Source organism: Lynx canadensis, chromosome A3 (genome assembly GCF_007474595.2).
Source record: "Lynx canadensis isolate LIC74 chromosome A3, mLynCan4.pri.v2, whole genome shotgun sequence".
Taxonomy (NCBI): domain Eukaryota; kingdom Metazoa; phylum Chordata; class Mammalia; order Carnivora; family Felidae; genus Lynx; species Lynx canadensis.
Window position 1 is genome coordinate 39,173,893 of NC_044305.1, and position 21,959 is coordinate 39,195,851.

Consider the following 21,959-nt stretch of genomic DNA (forward strand, 5'->3'; position numbering starts at 1 on the left):
ATTTTTTTGTGATGTATTATATGAGTATTATTTTAAATTATTTTTCATAAACAGGAATGTAGGTATTTTAGGGAAAGATGTCCTTCCTGGTATAGAAATATCTTATGTACTTCCCTTCTGGATTAAAAACACTGATGATTTATTTTATGTATGTGCTGCAGTTAATTTGCTAACTCATGGTATCCATGCTAAGTTGAGACTAGGGTACTAGATCATTGGAAAAGTGAAAGATTATTGCAGAAAGTTCCTCAGAAAGAACTTTAGCAGCTCTATTGTTGCTGGTTTCACACTTGGGTTAATAATTTGCCAACATAAAAACAAATTCATCAAGCTTTTTCCGTCTTTTGAATAGGTTGTAAAGAGATGATTGAACTACACCAAAACAAGTAATCTAGAAAGTAATTATTTCTGCGGTTTCCAAATCACAGTTGTTTGGTTGCTCATGTTTGCTATGAAATGCTTTATTCTAATTATTTCAATAATCAAGTAATTTTTATGTTTGAAAATAGGGGAAATTAACTTATTTATGATGGTATCTCCTATATATTTTATTATGTGACTATATGTCAAATACATAGTAGTTGTGATTCTATAAAAATAAATGTCAATAATAAAAGGATATTTAATGATTTTAATTTGTGTTTTGTAAAGGTAGACTTTTTTCAGCCTATCTTTGGCTTGAAAATGCCAAATAAAAATAAATTTGGACTTAGGTAAGGAGAGACTTTGTTCAGAAAGATTATTACAGTAAGGGGAAGAGTACTATTGTAATAGGAGAAGAAAGAATATTGCAGTAGGAAGAACCACTTTGACCACAAGATCTATGAGTATCTCAAAGATCAATCAGAAAGGGGCTTTTCTTTTATAAGGAGGAGTAAACAGGCTAAAAAGAATTGGGTGTGGGGGACTGGGATGAATGGATGGCATGATTGGACAGTTGATCAGGGAATATTCTTCCCCTGAGGTCTGCTGATTCTTGGGAGGGGTCATTCAGGAAGGATTGTTCACCTTCCATTGCTCAAGGATGGGTCAAAGTCCAGGGACTTGAAAGAAGGAGAAAAGCCTTACTAAAGTTTGGTCAACTCCAGTTAAGAGCTGTTGACCAATCAGAATGGTCAATATGGACAAACAGTTCAGCTAATCATTTATGAGTGAAAGAATGGGAATTTGGAAGATGTGTCTTTGTCTTGTCATAGGTTACAAGGGATCATCCATGAGTTTTATCTCAGTCACACGGGGAGCATATATCTGTGCTGGTAAGCTGTTTCCTCGAACACAAAAGGGTGAGGGGTAATTTTTTGGCAGTCTCTGTTTTCCAGGAGTACAGGGTTCATGTGAAATTCAACATTGTCTTGAAGTTTCCTCTGGTGATGAATAAATTCACACAGGATAGTAGGAACATGCTTTTGTGGGTGAACAGAAGGATCTCACAGAGATCTGGAATGTTGTTTAGGAGATAGATAGACTTCTAGCAGGAAGTCTGGAAGTCTCGTCAGCTTGTTATTCCCTCAGAATTGGCTGTCGGTTGCTTTGTACTGTAATTTGCTTTGCCATAGTCAGAGCTGTTTTTTCTTTTTCTCTTCTTCTGATTCCTCTGTGATTCCTTTCTCCTCTGCTGCATCTCTCAAATGCAAAACCTTCATGAGAGGGGATCAGCCTTGGTCATTTAATCACCACTCAATATGAATCACTTATTTTGGATAGAATTACATCTTCATGCCACCTCATAGGCTACAAGTCTCCCTTATATCTAGTCTCTGTGGACTGTTCATTTGTAGCCCTGGGTATCAAGATGCTTTTCTCTGATCTATGGGGCGTCTGGGGAAGACATGCCCTTAGAAAGAATCCCATGAACTCCTTTCCAGTACAGAGGTTTAATCAGATATTATTGTAGCTATTAAGTCATTAATGATTTATTATGCTCTAAATCCTATAAATATGTAAGCTTTAATTTAAAAAAATTTAAAAGCTTTTATGTATATATAACACCAACCTTCCTGTATATTCTTGTAATTTCTAGCTGTTAATCCTAGTTCTGTTCTGTGGAGTACAACTAGTGACGTGTATTTTCTTCTTAAATACCTGAAGATAACTCTTGAGTTTCTTTCTTGTTATTAACATTACATTGGATTTGCCACGTTGGCACACTTAATAATAGCAGCAATTATGGTTTTTCTTGGGTTTTGTTAATTGTGTACATGTGTAGCTCCCCCTTGAGACTATAGAATGGTGTCTTTTCATTTTTTTGTGTCACCCTCCAAAGCGATGTCATGCCATTATGTTCTTAATAAACACTTGATACTGTATATGTGTTAAGTTGAACTACGTGCAATTGAACCATGTGCTACAAAGCACCTCTGAGCAATTGCACATTCAACATTGAGGACTTGATATAGTGAAACAATTTGGCTCTGATTTTAAAAATGAATTATTTGATCAATTAATAAAAATAATTATGGGGTGGGGCTCCTGGGTGGCTCAGTCAGTTAAGTGTCCAACTTTGGCTCAGGTCATGATTTCATGGCTCATGGGATTGAGCCCCTCATCGGGCTCTCTGTTGTCAGTGCAGAGCTCACTTCAGATCCTCTGTCCCCCTCTGGCTCTGCCCCTCCCCCACTCTAGCACATGTTCTCTCTAAAAAATAAATAGACATTCAAAAATAATTATGGGATAATTTTTACTGAAATAGAATAAAATGGTGCTAAACAGGAAAACATCACTAATAGAAAAAGAACATCCTATCACTATTTTGATTCTTGTCCTTCCCTGTATGCATAATTTTTTCATAGCTGCCACATAGCTGTGTACAAGGGTTTGATGAATTAATATGAAGGGAGGCAGTAACTTTCACTCACTCCCAAAAACCATTTGGCACCTTTAGCTCACCTCTCTGGCTGAGATTATATTATAATTTGGCCATGTTCTGCATCTCACAAGGACAAACTCATTAGGAAGTTCCTGGGTATATGGAAAAGAGATGCCAAATGTACAGTGTAATGACTCTATTTACAGCTTTCTGCTGTGCAGTTTGTTTGCCTGGTGTGTAAAGAGAGGAACAGCATTTTATTCTTTCAAGTGAACAAGGCAACATGGCAGGAGACTTCAGAGCTGCCTCTAGTGAGAGGGGAATGAGAGGCAGTGCCCCCCTCCCCCCACCCCCCCAGTCAGGGTGCCAAAGCAGCCCAGACATCACTTCCTATTAAACTTCTAAAGGTTCTCTTCCCACGTTCATGTTATATTAGTTCATTGGAACACCAGGGATTATTTGCCATGAATGAAATGATTTGATATTTAAACTTTTTCCTAATAAAGTACTCCTTGAACTTCCTTAGATTTCTTTAAATGTGACCCAGGATGAGCCTCCTATGCCTCCTATGTGTTTTATTCTTCTCTGTAGGAATTAATGCATGTTTGGTATATTTTAACAGAACAAATTTTGTAGGCAGTAAGGTATACAGGGCAGTAGCACAAGTTTTAGAGTGAGGCAGACCCAGGTTCAAATTCAAGTTCTCATACCCAGGGTCATTTTTTGTTTAAACTTTTTATGTTGAGATAATTATAGGAAATTGCAAAGAGAGTACAAAGAGTGGGAACACCTGGGTGGCTCAGTCGGTTAAGCATCTGACATTGGCGCAGGTCATGATCTCGCTGTTCATGATGAGGTTGAGCCCTGCATTGGGTTCTCAATGGTGGTGCAGAGCCTGCTTGGGATTCTCTTTGTCTTCCTCTTTCTGCCCCTTCTCTGCTTGCTTTCTCCCGCTCTCTCTCTCTTTCTCTCTCCTTCTGTCTCTCACTTGGAAAATAAATAAATAAACTTTAAAAAAAAAGTACATAGAGACCTGTGTACCCTTCACCTTCACCTGTGTAAGCCTCCCCCGATGGTGACATGATATAGCTGTAGTACAATATCAAAACCAGGAAATTGACATTGGTATATTATAACTAGACTGTAGACCTTATTCAGTTTTCACCTATTTTTTTTTTACCTGCATTCATGTGTGTGTGTATAGTTCCCTGCAGTCTTATCCCATTTATAGATTCATGTAACCATTACTATAATCAAGATACAGAACTGTTTGATTATCTTGAAAGAACTTCCTATTTTATAGTATCCACCTCTTTGCCCTCCCCTTCCCACTCTCCACTCTCATTATTCATTCCTTTACTTTTGTCATTTTAAGAATATTATATCAATGGAATCATACAGCATGTAACCTTTTGAGATTGATGGTTTTCACTAAATATAAAGCTCTTGAGGTCCATTCAGATTGTTGCATGTGTCAGTAGTTCATTCCTTTTTTATTTCAGAGTAGTGGTCCCTTACATGGTTATACCAGTTTGTTGAGCCTTCCACCCATTGTAGGACCTCTGAGTTCTCTGAAGTATTTTGCTATAACCAATAGAGATGCTATGGAGATTCATGTACAGGTTTTTGTATATAGCAGAGTATAGGATGATCTATTTACTGTGACTGTGTCCTTGTATAATTTTGTATTAAGGCTATTGGTCAAAGTGTTGTGGTTCTTGCTAAAGCTCAGGGTAGAACACATTAATCTAACTTATGGTTCAGTATATCATTAGAGACAATTTTACTTGTACTATAATCTTAGAAAAATATTTTATAGGCAATATAATTGTTATTCATTTGTGAATTGTGTCATGAAAAGGAGTTAATTCTCTAAGTCTAATGGGTTATGATTGGCCAAAGATGAATTCAGTTCACCATAAATAGGATTTTTTAAAGTGGAAAATGAGGAAGATTGATTTGTTTATTTTAGTTCTTCCTGTCCCTACCCTAGCCTGCCCCTATATTTACATGGTGGTTAATCATGGAGGGCTTGGAGTCAGAGAAATCATTATTTTATTTCTTATTTTATTTTTTAAATTTATTTATTTTGAGAGAGACAAAGACAGCATGAGTGGGGGAGGGGCAGAGAGAGGGAGAGAGAGAGAGGATCCCAAGCAGGCTCTGTGGCTCAAGCTGATGAAACTGTGTCTGATGCTTAACTGACTGAGCCACCCAGGCACCCTGAGAACAATCATTATGTTAAATGTGTCTCTTTAACTTCTTGACCAAAAGACCTTCAGTAAATTATGTAGCCTTTCTGAGCCTTAGTTTGTTCATTGGTAAGATGGAGATATTCCTGTTACTATCTATTCCTATTACTGCTTCCTAGGGCTGTTGTGAAAATCAACAGATAACATATACAAAACACTTCACATAGTGCCTACCTAGTATGTAGACACATACTCAGTAAATGGCAGCAGAATTATACTGGTTAGTTAGAATATCAGAAAACTGATTTTTTCTACGAATGTCACAAGGAAATGATGCATGTTTTTCAAATCTTATGCACAGATATATACTACCAACTAAATGGATTTGTCCTATGTGCCCATAACTTTAGTTGTTATACTATTCACTTGAATTTTGTCAAGGAAAAGTTGTCCAATTCTGAGGCTTTTATGTTAAATTCCAAGTTTTAAAACATTGTTGGTAATTTTTGTGAACTGATGGTCTAGAATAATTGTTTTAGCTTACTTTAGTGATTTTTTTTACTGTATCAATTGTGAATGTCATAATTGTCTAAAAAATTGAGATAGTGACACAATTGGATAGATGATAATTTAATAGCTGGGTATAATTTAATTAAAAGAAAAGTTGATGTAGAATATCTGAATATCTACACAGGTAAATCAGGTACTGGGACTGCATATGAAGGAAGAAATTTTAGTTTATAGAAGTTTCCTTAAATAATCATCTCCATTTGCTTAAAATAAATGTTATTTTATGTATTCATTTAGTAAAACCCAAATAAGGCATATTTGAAATTAGAATCTCGATCATTGAGAAAATAGGTTCATTTACTCTCAGAAATATTTTAGGACAGAATTGATAGCAACTGCTTAATTTAATATAAATTTCATTTCTGCTAGCAAAGCAGTTAAGTTTTATTCTTTCTTGAATTTCTGTATTGTATGTTTTTCTTGTAACAGTTTATTGAGTAATAATAGACACAAACACACACACACATAAGTGTACAGCTCAATGAAACCCCATCCAGATTAAAAAGCAGAACATTACCAGTATGTTGGAAGAACCCTTAGTACTCCCTAATGTTTTGTAGTCAGTGTAGGATAGTATATTTACTGCTCTGGCTTCCAGTAGTATACATTACTTTTGATTTTTTTTTTTTTTTGCATTTCGTATAATTGGGACCATATCATATATGTTCTTCGATATTTGGCTCTTTTTTAGTTCACTGTTATATATGTAAGATTTATCTATGTTGTTGTATATAGATATAGATCATTTTTTATTGTTATCTAATATTTCATTTCGTGACTATGTCACTATTTCTCTATCAATCTACTATTGATGGGGGTTGCAGTAATTTCCAGTTTGGGATTATTAGTACTTTAGTGAACATTCTTACATATTTGTGTGTGTGTGTGTGTGTGTGTGTGTGTGTGTGTGTGTGTTTGTGAATAGATATCTATATAGACAAAGGGGAAAGAATTACTATACATCAGTCTTTCCCTTCACTTTCCCTCCTATGCTATGCCAGAATTGCTGAAAAGTTTCAAAATCTCCAATGTGGATAGCTGTGGGATAGGTTTGAATAGACAGGTGTGGAAGGAACCATTTTTTTAAATGTTTATTTACTTTTTAGAGAGAGAGAGAGCATGAGTGGGGTAAGGGTAGAGAGAGAGGGAGACACAGAATCTGAAGCAGGCTCCAGACTTTGAGCTGTCAGCATAGAGTCTGATGTGGGGCTCGAACCCATGAGCAGTGAGGTCATGACCTGAACTGAAGTCAGATGCTCAACCAACTAAGACACCCAGCTTCCCCATAAAGAACCATTTTTTGAGATGAATTCTTAACCTTGGCTACATGTTTAAGTGTGAGCCTCCAGCTATAAGGATCTTTTTCTAGTGTAAGGATAGACAGAAAACAGGAAGTACTGGGAAAAACATATTTAAATAAATCTAACAACCATCACCATTCCTAGATTGGAAGATGTAGTATGTTAAAAATGTCAAAACTCTTGGAGTAACCTAGATTTCTAATAAAAATTCCATTGATATTTTTGAGATTTTGTTCTGGTGATAGTTGTTTTTTTTTAATTTTGAAACTGACAAAATTGATAAATTCTAAAATTTATCTAGTAAAACAGCAGGATGAGATTTGCCAAGAAATACCTGAAAAGACAGATAAATGGCAGAAGTTGGGGGAGCAGTCACACAATTCCAAATTAAAATACATATGTGAAAGCTATAATAATGAAAAAAATATACATCACTACTTCACACCTTTCATAAATACAAATTCTGTGTGGGGTTTAATAGAATTAAAGAAACCACTTAAAAGATAGAAGAAAATATAAGGGATTGTGTCTTACCTGTGGGTGGGAAAAACCACTCTGAATTCACTAAGAAAGAAAGGAACCATTGAGAAAGACTGAAGAACTTGACAACACAAATATTCCTTTTTAAAAAATGTTTATTTATTCTGAGAGAGAGAGAGAAAGAGACAGAGAAAGAGAGAGAGAGGGACAGAGACAGAGAGACAGAGAGCATGCAAGAGAGGGAGCACGCGAGCGGAGGAGGTACAGAGAGAGAAGGAGAGAGAGAATTCCAAGCCGACTTTGTGGTGTCAGTGCAGAGCCTGGCATGGGGCTTGAGTTTGTGAACTATGAGATCATTACCTGAGCAGAGATCGAGAGCAGATGCTTAATCCACTGAGCCACCTGGGTGCCCCAACATAAATATTCTTGAATGCTTCAAGAGAAAGTCATACCATAAATATATTTGGAAAGTAAATGTCAAATTGGAAAGAAAGATTAGAAACATATATGACAAAGGTTTACTCTTGTTATAGTAATAATAAAATAATAATAAGTATAAGCTTTCCTCAATTAAAAAAAACAAATGTCTAGTAGAAAACCTGCTTAGGAATGTGAACATGGAACTTAAAAAAAAAACAAACAAAGAAATGCCTTATAAAAATAAGATTAAAAATTCAATACTGTGAGCATGCAGTGAAAGGAGGCATTGTGATGTGAATCATTTTTTATTTGTTAATTCTGCATCCCAGCATATTTTTCAAAATATTTCTACTCTTTGACTTATCACTTCTTTGTTTTTCTGATCTATAGTTTTTTTCTGAAGAAATTTGTAGAACAAAACTAAACATTAAACTTCCAAGGAATCAGAAGATAATTGTGAAAAGAAAATAATTGCCAAGGGGATGGATGGCTGTCAATAAATTCCCTCTGAGTTTTCATCTTCTATTTTTGACCTCTGCTATACTTTTAGACGAATAACTCTAGGAATTAATTAGTAACACAGTCCTCAGAGGACTTTGAGAGACTAAAATTAAAAAAAAAATGATAGAGAAAGTGGTAGAGGTTGCTTGGGCATTTGTTCTGTTTTCAGATTTTTTTTTTCCGAGAATTTTTCAATGCATATAGGAAAACTTATATTTTGTTTGTCACACATACTAGTTAACTGGATTAAAAAATATTATTAGAGATTTTGTTGGGGTCTGATTATGGAAGGAATGTGCCCTAATATTCAAGGAAAATATAAAATATAAAGAAGAATAAAACATTATCTATAATTTTTCAGTTTAGTGTTTATGTGTCAGGTTCTTTTCATTTCATAGATGTATTTTGAATTTTACAAAATACTGCTTAATTTTTTTATTTTTTTACTATTATGGTTATTTTTATGTGTCATTTTAAATAGCTGTATCATATTTAATCATACACATGAGTATTTAACTGTTCTCTCAATGTTGGATATTGAGTTTGTTTCAAGTTTTTTACTGTTATATTCAGGCTGAGACAAACATTCCTAGCAGGTAAATCTTTGTAAAAATCTTTGATTATTCATTACCTTGGAATAAATTCTTTGAAGTGAAATGATGGAAGTATGAAAGTTTTTAAATGTATGTAACCAAATAGCTCTGTGGAAAGGTTAAATGAATTTGTATCTCTCATTTATGAGTACTAATTTGATGACTTAAATACTAGTTTGATGACTTAAATTTTTTTAATCGTTTATTTATTTTTTAAGAGACAGAGTGTGAGCAGGGGAGGGGCAGGGAGAGAGGGAGACACAGAATCCAAAGCAGCCTCCAGGTTCTGAGCTGTCAGCACAGACCCTGATGTGGGGCTCGAACCCATGAACCATGAGGTCATGACCTCAGCCGAAGTCGAATGTTCAACTGACTGAGCCACCAAGGCACCTCTGAATTTGATGACTTTAAAAAAAAATCTGTGCCTTAGAATTGCATTTCATTGTTTTAACTAACATTTCTTTGAAGACTAAGACCATAACTTTTGTTATTACCTTCTGAAATAGAAAGCAAAATTATACCTATATTATTTTATTGGCACCAATATGGTACATGTAACTTGCTGGCGGTAGCCAGGAGGCAATGGGTGAGGTTGGGTTAGTTGGAGGCTTGAAGAAAATAGTACTGACTGTTTCTCAGCTGAGACACCTAATAGCTCAACTTCAATGCCACTGCCTCTCTTCCTGAGATTCAAGATGGTGGGGACAGAGACAGGCACTGAATTTCATTAAAATGAAAGAGAAATGGTTTATTTTACTTTCAGAGTAAGTAGTACTTAGGATTTAGCATAACACTTGGCACTGTGTACATTTTGTGGTATGGCTTTGGTTCTTGGAGGTCACCAAGTATAGTTTCTCTTAAACTTGGAACCTTTATTCTAGGCAAGAAAATTTCAGAGCACACTCCTGGGGCTGGAATGGGTGGAGTTTCCTAGGTGCCATATAAGCTAGGATAATCCTGCTTTGTAAAGCGAGTCTTGACATTTACTGAAAGCATCCCAGCTTCAGAAGCTAGACTAAGACTAAGCTTTCTCAATGCTACTTTTCATGTGGACCGAGCCAATTGAACTGAGACTGGAGGATGAAACCAGTCCCCTGGGAGGGTAAGCAGCTGTGCTTACATTAGGATAAGGGACATGGGGAAATTCTAATTCAACTGGTAGTTAACAATAAACACAAATATCTTCTGCTATAGTTTAATTCTTATAAATGCATGACTTGTCAGAAGTTGATTATAGTTAAATCTAATTAAAAGCTGAAATTTATAATGGTGCCGAATGACATTTCATGAGGCCTAGAGGCTATCTCATGCTTGTATGCAACCTTATTTGGAATTCTCCATGCTCTTTTTTTTAAATTATACGGTAAAATTAAAAATTTTTTTGGTGTACACTTCTATTATTTTTAACTAAAGGAGGTGTATATTTTGTTATATATACTGGTCAATTAATTTCTAAAAATTACTTCTTTATTTGTGACTTATGGGAAGTTTCTGTTTGTGGGCTGAAAAGCATTTGGATGATCTTCATTCTGTTCTTTTGCTGCAATGTAATTGTAGTTATCTGGCTATTAGTTAACTTAAATTTTATTAAAAAAATTTTTTTTAATTTCATTTGTTTTGAGAGAGAGAGAGAGAGAGAGAGAGAGAGCGCGCGCGCATGGGAGGGGCAGAGAGAAAGGGGGAGAGAGAGAGGGAGAATATGAATCCCAAGCAGGCTCCACATAGCATGAAGCCCAATACAGGGCTGAATGCGGGGCTTGAACTCACAAACTGTGAGATCATAACCTTAGCTGAAATCAAGAGTCAGTCGCTTAACTTAAATTTTCCTTAATTAAGGTCTTGGTTTATTTGTGTAGGGAAAGGGAAAAGTGGCATTGATTTCTGAATTCCAGTCATTAATTCATATAAAATTTAGGCTTCATAAATAATATTGAAGAAAAAAGCTTAGAAAAAAGTAGAAAGTAGACATCTTCATATTTGAATGAAATATAAATCTATTAAACTTCAGTTTCAGAGGAACTTAATGATTTTTGTTAAGTTTGTGTTTGGTGAAAAGTCCCTTTATGAAGAATTCTATATACTTAAAAAGGAAAGAATTAGTACTCGATACTTGAGTAGGAAGAATATTTTTATTTATAGCTCAAATTTGGTGCATTTTGATTGACAAGTGGTTTATTAAATTTGGTGTTATATAAAGGAAAGTTTTGGCCACTTGGTAAGAAAGGTTGAAACTTATTTCTCAACATTCTTAGTGGTTTGGCTTTCTTGTTATAGAAGCAGCCAAATATTTGCTTTAGAACAGGGATAGAAATAAATATCTTATTTTGGCATTCTATCAGCAGCTTTCTCACTACTCTTCTCATTCTTGTAACTTTTTGAAGAAACAGATTTATGGCATGAAATTTCCCAGGCTTCTTTTGACCTTGAGGTATAATCTGATGTGCTTTGTTAAGTTTTAATTTTATGACACATCACATCTCTGTTGTGTCTAAAATTAAACTTCAGGGTAGAGGTATATTTTTCCACATTGGGATTGTGAACAGAATAAATTACCAGAGAATTATGTTTAAATGAATGTGTAAGTATAGGAATGTTGACTAGGCTAGCTACACCTCCCCACATAAACAGCTTGTTAATGTGCAATCAGTCACTGGAGTTGCCATGAACTTGGAGCTTAATGAACAGGTGGAGAAAGAGGATGAATCCCAATCCAAAATGGATCTGACAGTTTATCAGGCAATTTCACTGATCGCTAATCCATTTTGCTTGGCAACTTAATTTATCACGCAGTTAGAATTTTCATCCCGTGGGTTTCCAGGTGGAAATTAATTCAGAAACATGTCCAGTCCATGGGGTTTAAGAGACCTGCTTAAGATTTGTGAGGACATTTAAAAATAAGTTATTTTAAATGCATAAAGTAGGTTTCTCTTAGTCCTCTCAACTAAGTCCTCTTAAAATGCGTGGCTGGTACTACCATGATAGTATATCATAACAGTGAATTAAGGTTTATTTTTTCATGTAAGAAAATTTCTAAGTGAAATAGACAAATTGTTAATTTTAATTCATTGAAATAAATATTAAATGTTTTAAATAATCCTGTGAATATAATTCTGTCTCTACATATAGAAAAATTACTGATCTTGAATGTGTTTTATAGCATCCATAGCAAGAAATAATGAGCAAAAGAAATTATTTCTTTAAAACTCACAACTTTACATCTTCTGAATACTTACAGATTCTCTAATTAGATTAATTTATGGTTTATTATTTAAAAATATCTAGTTAAAGCAATCTTCTGTGACAGTAAGGAGTAAATGCAACTTGCCTCTCATAGGTCGCAGTCTGATTCTGCTTAGAATTTGCAAGGATGAGCCTCATTAATTGGGCTCGGCTTAGGACCTGGTTTAAAATAACCTTAAAGTCAGAAACATATTTTCTTCACCTTTGGAAGACTTGATTTATAGTACACAGAAAGTTAAATTGAATATTGATCCTTGAAAAGCAAATGTGTCCTGTAAAAATGATGGAAAAAAAGAACACAGTAAAAGATGATAGAGTGATTAATTGTCCAAAGCCTGGAGACAGGAGCCGCCTCCTCAGATGTCATCTTCTCTAGGCATCTATGGCTCTGAGACAGTGATGGGGATGAAGTGTTAGAGGAGATTAGTTGCACCCTGGCATGGACTATTATATTTTATAAGAAGATTGAGGAAGGCTGGTAACAAATCATTTCTCAGAAGGAATTTGAGGAATGAAGAATAGAACATAAGATCAATAAGATCTATGATATAACTCCAGGAAGGTACACCAGGGAATTCCTTATAATTTCTCAAGCTCTGTAGCACTTTCAAAAAGAACTTAAGTCAGTGGAAAATAATCGGGATGACAGAAAACTTCAAACTGGCATAATGCTGTCATTGATTGGATGTGTCAGGCAAATTGTGGCTATCATTCTTATGACCAGGCTGATTAAAGCAATATCTTCATAATCTAGATGGGCTCAGTGTTGAATCATCCTGGCACGTTTCCCAAATCCCCTCTCTGAGTTTTGGCATTTTTTCCCTGGAACATATTGCATACCTTGCCTTGTCTTTTTAGAAACTGGACTCTCATTTTTAAATTTAGAAGAAAATAGTCATTGAGTCCAGTATCAGTTTTTGGGAATCAAGCCAAAAGAAAAAAAAATCTGCAGGGCATTGTTTGGCTTTCTCCATCTTTCCTACAACACTGATGATTGTGATAAACTCTAGTGGGCATCAGAATCACCCCAGAAGCTTGTTTTAAATGCTGACCCTAGCCTTCATTGTCCCATGATTCAGATTCAGTGGGTCTAGGAGGTGCCCTTGGAATCTCCAATTAACAGACATCCTGATGCAGTGGTTCTGATGGAGGAGTTTGCACACCTTTCTTTTGGAAACATTTCCCTGAACTCTGGGGCTTAGAGCATACCACGAAAGGTCCATGCACTTGCTCTCTGGTACTCTTTTTCAGACATTTTTGAAAAATCTGTCTTCAGAACTTTCACAGATATGTGTTGGAAAGAGCTGTATCTCCATCTGTTCTCTTAAAACAACCTGAGCTTTAATATTTACTTTTCCCTTCTCTTTCTGACCCTTTCTTCTTTATTTTCCTTACGATATCCTTTTCCCTTTCCTTCCTTCTTTCTAATGCATATTGTGTTAGGATTTGTACCTAACTTTCTGCCAGATATTAGGATGATAGTCTTTGTTCTAAAGGGTTTTATATTCTCCAGGAAGATACATATACAATATAATGCAGGTATAATGACTAGTGGCACTGAAGAAATATGAATCAAATACCAGGGACGGAGGCATTATAGGTATGATGATAAAACATGGAAGAGAGTAGCAGTTCAGTAGGTGTAAAGTTAAGAAATTGCATGAAAAAAGGCCCTAGGCATGAGAAAGTCTGGCCTGTTGAAGAAATGGTACATTGGTCTAAGATTTATTTGTTTGTGGCTCTGTGAAAATTCGCTGGACAAAGAGTAAGGAGACTGGGGCTCAAATATTGTTATAGACCTAATGAGTTTGGTTTTGGTGATCTCCAGTGTGTGTCCATATGCGTCTTTGTTTTTATTGGTTCTAGTCTTTGGTTTATCTTTCAGCATGGCTGACTTGTCTCAAAGGAGAGTGTGTATTGTTGCCTGTGGTATCTTTCTGGAGTATCTCTGATTCATCTCCACACCAAGAACTCATGAGTGAATCAGTTGGGGAATCAGTAGAATTTAGTGGTTGTGGTAGGATGAAAAACAGACTCTGCCCTCTAAAATATCCACCTCCTAATTCCAGGAATTTATGAATATTACCTTAGATGACTGGTATAATTAAGTTAAAGACCTTGAGGTTTGACTACACACATGGGAGAAGGCAATGTGAAGATGGAGCTGAGAGAGATTTGAGGATGCTAGCCTTGAAGACTAGAGTGATGTGGCAATACAGAAGGAATGCTGGCAGCCACCAGAAGCTGGAATAGGCAAGTATCTTCTCCCCTGTAGTCTCCTGAGGGAGGGCAGCCCTGCTGACATCTTGGTTTCTGCCCAGTGAACTGATTTTGAACTTGTCTCCAGACTCTGAGAGGATAAATGTATATTGTGTTCAGCAATGTAGTTGGTGGCAAAATTTTTAATAGTAGCTCTAGGAAACTAATAGTTAAGAGGCTGAGCTCTGAAGTTAGAAAGATAGGGATCTTATTGTTAGTGTGATCTTAAACAGTTCCTAAGCTCTTTATGTTTATAGACTAGCTTTGAGGAGGAAATGACCTAATATGTGTATGTGCTTTGTATGGTGTCCAGGTCCTGGTACGTTTAATAAATTATTTAATAAATGTTGAATATGGTGAGGGTCACAGTGATGACAATGGTAATTAGAAAAATATAAAACAAAAGGGGAGGAAACCCAAATGAATCCACCGTGCTTTATAACATTTCTAATTTAATAAACTGCTGACTGTATTACTTCTGAGTGATTGATAAAGTGTTATTCTTACTATTTAAATGACAGATAATAAAATACACACTAAGAGGTCATTTAGTGAAATGTGAGCATGTTGTAATAAAAAATCCTCAAGTTGGATTTGTGTTCCATGAGGAAGACAGGGAGAGATCTTGATTTTTGGGTGAGGCTTTTTTTTTTCTTTTCTGTTGTTTAACTTGTGGTTCTTCAGATAGCCTGCAGTTTAGAAGGAGATACCTTTTGATTGAAAAACCATTTTGGTAGCTAGCAGAGGTGATCTCAGTGGAGAATCAATTTGTTCACTAATTAGAAGTTCATATTGCTTTTAATTCTTCTAATAGTTCCAGGAGTTTGAGTGAAATTGAGATTTATATCTTTCTTTAGTGCTACATGTGGCCATTCATGATAAGAATAGGAATAAAGAAAGACTAGGAAAAAAAAGGTAAAATAAAACTCAACATAGAGATACACAAATTGTAGTGATCTTGGTTTTTCCTTATGAAACTTGAGATCCAGTGAGTTTGTGGTGGATCCAGTGAGATCCAGTAAATCTGTATTGGAATTATTAGGCATTCAAACATCCTTCAAATGTGAAATAGCCACCCTGTTAGTAAGCCAGGATATTAGATCTGTAGGTTTACTGAGCCATACGTGTAGGCATGGACTAGGTCACTTTGTATTGTGATAGAACTGATGTAAGAATCAGGTGCATCTGATTTTTGAGTCTTGGGGAGGCTGTTGCTTGGCAGCAGTGACAGATCTTCTCCCTGCGGCCATGGGTACACTTGAGGCAGTGAGCTATTATACTCATTCTGTCACACTGAGTCTTCCACCCATGAAATGAACCATTATTTAGAGAATTTTGTCTTCTCAGAAATTATTAAAATACATTACCAAATGTAATTTTGCTATGGTGATTCATCAGATCAAGAGCCTTCTGAGGGCAGGGACTGTTATCCATTTATGTATCTCCAATGCCTTCCACTATGTCTGGCCCATTGTTCATGCTCAGGAGATGTCTGTAGAATTAATGAATGGTTGAGTATGTTGCTTCCTCTAATAGGGACTTTTAGTTAGAATGGTGGTAAATAGACTTAGACACTGAATATTTTCTTCTTTCTGTCAGTCAGCAGAACTCACTCAAATGGTGGATTTATTTATTTTTTTAATGTGATTTTTTTTTCTTTTCATTTAAAATTTCTTTGGAAGCACAAATGATATAAACATAATAATGTAAATAAAATAAGAGGAAATGAATGACCACTTATTCTACTTTCTAGAAAACTATTTTTTCCTATTTGTTTCAATGCATTTATACACATTTCTTTTGGCATATTTTTGACTAGAACCCAGATTTATTTTGGTACACAGTTTTCCAATTAATATAAAAATTTTTCATAATGTTTAAAAAAATTTTTTTAATGTTTATTCATTTTTAAGAAAGAGATAGAGTGTGAGCTGGGGAGGGGCAGAGAGAGAAGGAGACACAGAATCGAAGCAGGCTCCATGCTCCGAGCTGTCAGCACAGAGCCCGATGCAGGGCTCAAACCCATGAACCGTGAGATCATGACCTGAGCTGAAGTTGGACGCTTAACCAATTAAGTCACTCAGGCACCTCCATTTTTCATAATGTTTTATACAGTTCATAATCACAATGTTAAATGGCTACATAATATATTCTCTACTTCCAAGGCCTGGTTGTATGGTCTCCTCATTTCTCTTGACTTTTGTGATTGTAGTACTTTACATATACAATGACTGTAGAACTTTTGATATTTTTTTTTTACAAAAATTATGAGAAATGAGGTATATCAGAGAATGGATTATACAATTCTGTCTTGATGCCTCACTCACTGATGGTCACATAGTAGGCATTCAGTAACTATTTGTAGAGTGCAGATACCATTATAGGTTCTGTAAATACAAAAATGAGTAAGATACACTGTCTGGATTTGATGCTCAAAGTAGAAGCTTGTGTTCTAGAATTGTGTCTGTGTTGCTAGGAAAACCCAGAGGAGGCTGACATATTCATGTCATTGCTTTTTCTGTCTTATGAATTTCTGGAGGAGGGTTGTCTTTCCAGGAGTGGTATGTGTAGGCCAAAGAGTGTTAACATTTTTATGGCTTTTAATTTTTCTCATCAAATTATTTTCTTTATAAAAATTTTTTAAAAATTTTAAAAATTTCAATTAAATCTAAGTTAGTTACTACATAGTGTAATAATGATTCCAAGAGTAGAATTTAGTGATTCATCACTTACATATAACACCCAGTGCTCATCCCAGCCAAGTGCTCCTTAAATTATTTTCTAAAAGATTCTGTTCCATAATATATGCCTTGTCCACCCATGTATTTTCTCATTTATGTTTGGTATTTTGAAATATATTTTTCACCAAATTGTATAATTTCCTTATACAATTGTATAAATTCCTTATAGAATTGTGGTAGGCACAATTCTAAGATGTTGCTCAAAATTTTTCATATTGCCTCCCCCAGTATACATGCCCAGAGTAATCACTGGGACTGTAAATGTGATATATTTTGCTCCTATGGTTAGGTTATATTATTTGGCATAACTGAGTTTAAGAAGGGGAGATATCAGAATGAGTCTGATCCTACACAGTGGTTATGGACACATTAGCCCTTTAAAAACAGTTTTCTCTGGCTAGTTGTAAAGGAGGAAGTCCGAAAACGAGAAGGATTCATCATGCCTTTGCTGGATTGAGGAGGCCAAATGGAAAGGAATTAGTCTTGAAATGCCAAAGTGCTCAACCTCTAGTTGCTGAGAGTGACTCCTGGTTGGCTGACAACCAGCAAGAAGCAGGCGCCTGGGTCCTACCTTCATGAGAAACTAAATTCTGTCAATAAGAATGAGCTTAGGAGATTTTTCTCAAGTTTCAGGCTAGAACTCAGCCCCACCAACATCTTAATTTCAGCCTTGTGATTCCTAATCACACTGTGCCTCTGTTTCTGGCCTACAGAAATGTGAGCTAATTAAATGCGTATTTTTTTAGGGGGGGGGTCCTTATGATTTATTTCTTTATTTAAATCCAAGTTAGTTAACATATAGTGTAATAATGGTTTCAGGAAAGGAATTTAGTGAATCATCACTTACATATAACACAGAATGCTCATCCCAACAAGTGATGCCCATCACCCATTTAGCCCATTCCTCTACCCAACGACCCCTCCAGTAACCATCAGTTTGCTTTCTGCATTTAAGAGTCTTTTAACAGAAGACCATGGGGGAGGGGAAGGGGAAAAAAAAAGAGGTTAGAGAGGGAGGGAGCCAAAACATAAGAGACTCTTAAAAACTGAGAGCAAACTGAGGGTTGTTGGGAGGTGGGAGGGAGGAGAGGGTGGGTGATGGGTATTGAGGAGGGCATCTGTTGGGATGAGCACTGGGTGTTGTATGGAAACAAATTTGACAATAAATTTCATATTACAAAAAAAAAAGAGTCTCTTATGGTTTGCCTCTCTCTTTGTTTATATCATTTTTCCTTCCCTTCTCCTATGTTCATCTGTTGTGTTTCTTAAATTCCACATAGTATTGTTTGAAGCTGCTAAGTTTGTTATAATTTGTTACGTAGCTATAGAAAATAAATATTATTATGTGTTAATCATTTGTGCTATTTACTATCTTTATTTTATTGTGAGTTTTGCTTATCCACAAGTTTTGCTTTTTCTGTAATTGAAATATTGAAATTTTTCTTGATTTCTAGAATTTCTTCAAATTTTAGAAGGTGTTAGGGTGGTGTGTGTAGCTGTCAGAGGATTTGAGTCTGAGTCTCAAATAATATATTTCATTGGACTCTGTTACTGGCATCACTTTTGCTTAGTAATTCATAATATTTCTGTCCAAACAATGACTCTTTCCATTGCTAGTTAGCTAAGGATAAATAGAAATTTTTCATTGGAAAAATTGGGATTTTTCTCACTAAAATATTTTTTCTACATTTGAATAGAACTTTTTGATACAATATTTTAACACTAGTGGGGCCTAACAATGGAGAGCAATGCTATAGAACTATGCCATAATTCTTGTCAAGACAAAGTTTCTCCAAACTTTTCATTTTTATTCTACCCTTCTTCCAAATTGAAAATCCTCTGGACGGCCTAGATCTGGCCTATTGCCTATTATTGTCAGTCTTTTTCTGATCTAGAATGGACTTCTACAAGAAACGAAAAGGATGAGTTTACAGTTTTCTCCCATGAGTCTAGTATCAAACTCAAAGACATGGTTATATAAACAACAACTTGATTATTGTGATTTTTAACACCCATGCCTCTTGCTGATCATTGTTGATGTTCAGGTATTTCTGTAACGTTCCTAGATTGATGTTAAAAACATCCTAAACAAGGGATTTCTTTACCATTAAAGATGCATTTGTTCTTTCAACATGAAGATATTAAGGACCCATTATGTGCTATCTCTCTAGGCCTTGTTATTTTTTGCCTTTTCCATTTGACACACATGTGTCAAATAGCCTGTGCTAAGAAAATCTTCAGTGTTGGAAAGAAAGGTACATATAGTCATTTTTCTTGGCTGACCTCACAGAAAGACTTGGATTTTATATGGGAAGAAGCTAGTAGTTATGTGAACCATAAGGCAGTATTTTGATTTTTATAATGTAAATGTGATTAATTTGTTTAAATAAGGCATTATTTCTGTTAGGGTTTAATTTAAGCATTGAAATGAAAATTAGAAGCATGGAAATGAGAAAACTCTAATCATGATCCTGTCAGGGGCACACAGTCATTTTGTATAGATTAAGAGGTTAGAAAGTGATCCTGTCATCCAATGTCATGTAATTTTTTTTAAAGTTTATTTATTTATTTATTTTGAGAGAGAGAGAGAGACAGAGAGTGAGAGAGCAGGGGAGGGGCAGAGAGAAAGGGAGACAGAGAATCCCAAACAGGCTTCTCGCTGTCAGTGTGGAGCCTGGCACAGGGCTCTATCCCATGAACCGTGAGATCATGACCTGAGTCAAAATCAAGAGTTGGATGCTTAACCGAATAAGCCACCCAAGTGCCCCAATGTCATGTAATTTCAAGTCTGAAAGGAACTGAAAGATTATCCAGACCAGGTGCTTCATATTTCAGATGGGGAAACTAAGGCCTAGGGAAAGGATGCAACACACTCAAGGACATGGACACACAGGCTGTGTGTGGCAAAACCAGTAGGATCCATGTCTCCTGACATTTGTGTTCTTTTCTTCAATTCAGTTCCATGTGCTACTTATTATACTTAATTCAGTAGAAGCTTCACGTGTATTTCATGATGTTAAGTTGATATTATAGGTTGGACTGTGGGAGGTTTTTAGGACTCATTGTTCTTCTCTACGGTATTGGAAAAGTGTGGTTTCTATTAAAATACTCAGTGAACCTTCTCTTTTGAAATACTTATTTAGATGAAATATGGATAGTAACTGAAACCTCTTACTATAGCATTATAGTTTGGTCTGAGTGAATTTCTGAAATTTTTTATTGCATTGTTGCTGAGTATTTTTGGTTAGAGAAAGGAAACATTTCTACAGATATGTTTTCTTCTGCTGACTTTTGACTGCTTTTCTATTGACCTTTTTGCTTGAAATGACAAAACTAAAAAACACATTGTTGTGTCTTTTAACAAAACTACTGATCTTCATATGTATACAAACATCTTGGTTGTTAAGTTGCTTTTTTTAAATTTCATGTTTTGGAAGTATGCTTCTATTTCTTTACTTCTTTTATATTGAAAATTTGTAACTATTTGGTGTATGAGTTAAATTATTGCCTGTATTAAACTTGGATTTCTTTTAAATTTAGAGAATGAATGAATGAATGAATGAATGAATGAATCCTTTCCCCTTTTTAATTTATCCTGTCATGTAAAAGAAATATTTTCTACAGTTGTTTGATTTTTCTAGGCTATAAGTAATGTTACATAGGTTTTCTTGGGATAATCCAATTTTGTGTCATTGGTGAAAGTTCTAATTCTGCTGATTTTGCCTACTTTCAGAAAATTGTTTTGTAAAATAGCATAACTGTATTCGTGCTTGCCTTTTCTTCAGTATATGGAATCCACACAGCTCGGCTTTAAATTCTCTTTCTCTGACACTTACTAGCTGGGGTCACACAAAGAACACTCAACCCCTAACTGAATCTCTTTTCTCACCTTTAAAATAGAGAGAATAAATGTGTTAAAGTCATTGTGAGGATTAAATAAAATAATGCATATGTCCCTGGCACATTGTCAGTGCTCAATAAATAATTCATATAAAAATACTATACAAAATATATGGCACAAATGTATAAAATTTATAAAAAATATTGTATAAAATACAGAATAGTATTCTGAAATATTATCCTCTTAGACATTATCTAATTCATCCAGTTTACCTTCTTCATGAATTAATCTACGACCCTTTCTCTTTATACAAAAGACCTGGGATTATTTCATTAGGAGGGATCTGTAAGTAAGTTCCCAAAGATGATCCTATTAAAGAATATATGGTTTCCCTTATAATAAGATCAAAAGTTCCTTTTCAAGGGGTGTCAGGTCAAATACTTGAAAATTTCCTTCTGGCAATCTCTTTATTGCTCCTATTTGGATTGGATAAATTAAATACATGGGCAATATATTGTAACAGAAATTCTGTGCAACTATATAACACTTCCATCTGTTCATTTTTCATTTTTGTCACCTTGATTTCCTATCATAGATTCCTGAGGCGATCAGACACCCTCCCCTGCGGAGTCTGTGTCCATCTGGTCCACACAACTCCTTCCCAGTGTATGAGAATACATCAGCTATTTGGGATTAGAGACTTTGCAGTGTGTTCTTCCAAATTGTAGTTTAACTCAGGCTTGGCACCAAACTCATGTTTTTTTATGAGATTGTCATGCAAGAGAATGAGGCTATCTCTGTATCCTGATACCACAGAGAAATTAGATTGCCTCATGAACAAACGCAGAAAGCAAGGTACATAATTTTCAGTACTTGAAGCATAGTCACTGGTGTTATCTCCTGACTTTGTCACAAAGTAGTTAATTCTTAAGTTCTGAGCCCTATTTTAAACAAATGTAGTCTGAATATCACTTCAAATGGTGATACAAATAAAGTCACTTTAACATTGATTATC

At 35.3% G+C, this 21,959-nt stretch overlaps 1 protein-coding gene across 1 annotated transcript in view; it reads left to right on the plus strand.

Annotated features, from left to right (window-relative positions):
* LOC116738012 (ADP-ribose glycohydrolase MACROD2-like) overlaps window positions 1-21,959 on the plus strand; it is a 541,527-nt gene that overhangs the window by 71,388 nt on the left and 448,180 nt on the right. The gene's annotated exons all lie outside the window — the stretch shown is intronic.